The following is a 1,272-nucleotide window of genomic DNA, read 5'->3' as shown; positions in this document are numbered from 1 at the left end:
TCTCTGATGCTCTTTCTTTTTTTTTTTTATTGGAGTATAATTGCTTTATAATGATGTATTAGTTTCTGCTGTAGAATAAAGTGAATCAGCTATATGTATACATGTATCGCCTCCCTCTTGAGCTTCCCTCCCATCCCAACTCCATCCCACCCCTCTAGGTCATCACAGAGCACTGAGCTGATCTCCCCGTGCTATACAGCAGTTTCCCACTAGCTATCTGTTTTACACATGATAGTGTATATATGTCAATGCTACTGTCTCAGTTGGTCCCACCCTCCCCTTCCCCCATTGTGTCCACAAGTCCGTTCTCTATGTCTGTGTCTCTTTTCCTGCCCTGCAAATAAGTTAATCAGTACCATTTTTCTAGCTTTTTTTTTTTTTAAGTCTAATTTCCAGGTTATTGTCTTTTCAGAGAACAGTATTTCTTCAGTCTCTAAGGACCTAACTCCTTACAGGGGCTTTGGTGGAGGTTGTGGGGCAGCCCCCGCAGGTCTAAATCAGGGTGAAGGTGTTTGGTCCTTCCAGGCTTCCCAAGAAGGAGAACTGTTCCTGTCTTGCTGTGAATGGCACAACTCACACAGTAATGTAGTTTCACATACAGCTTGGGAAGCACACAGGCATGGAAAACGTTCGCTTTGGAAATGTCCCTGATGGCTTCGCCCTCTACTATGTTCCAGATGTCGAACTTCGTAACGGCCTTGTCCTTGGGCACGCATCGAGCACAGGTGGTGCAGGGAATAGGCTGCACGTGGCCACAGACCTTTTTGGCAGGACCATTGTTCCTTCTTTCCTTGGTCATCTTGGAAGTGAGGAGGCAAGAGAGCCTCCTCCTTTCTTGATGTAGATCTGAGTTAACGACCTTTATCATTTTCTTTCTCTCTAAAGAACTTCCTTTAAACATGTTTTGCAAGGCAGGTCTACTGGCAACAAAATCCCTCAATTTTTGTCTGTCTGAGAGAGCTTTTATTTCTCCTTCACTTTTGAATGGTAATTTTAAAGGGTACATAATTCTAGGTTGGTGGGGTTTTTCTCTCAGCCCTTTAAATATTTCACTCCACTCTCTTCTTGCTTCCATGGTTTCTGAGGAGAAACCATGTAATGGTTTAAATTTAAACCATATAATGGTTTAAATTTAAATGATGTAAATCTTTCCTTTGCTCATCTGTAGATAAGGTGTTTTTTCCCCTCTGGCTTCTTTCTTCTTTTATCTTTGATTTTCTATATTTGAAAACGATATGCCTAGGTGTAATTTTTTTGGCATTTATCCTGTTT

The 1,272-nt window shown here is 41.7% G+C and overlaps 1 pseudogene; it reads right to left on the bottom strand.

Annotated features, from left to right (window-relative positions):
- Positions 1-449: 449 nt before the first annotated feature.
- LOC137761337 (small ribosomal subunit protein eS26 pseudogene) lies at positions 450-799 on the bottom strand (annotated as a pseudogene).
- Between the last annotated feature and the right edge of the window lie 473 nt (positions 800-1,272).

The sequence above is a fragment of the Eschrichtius robustus genome, chromosome 1 (genome assembly GCF_028021215.1).
Source record: "Eschrichtius robustus isolate mEscRob2 chromosome 1, mEscRob2.pri, whole genome shotgun sequence".
NCBI classification, from domain to species: domain Eukaryota; kingdom Metazoa; phylum Chordata; class Mammalia; order Artiodactyla; family Eschrichtiidae; genus Eschrichtius; species Eschrichtius robustus.
Note: the sequence above shows the minus strand (reverse complement) of the source record. Positions and strands in the feature narration are given on the sequence as shown.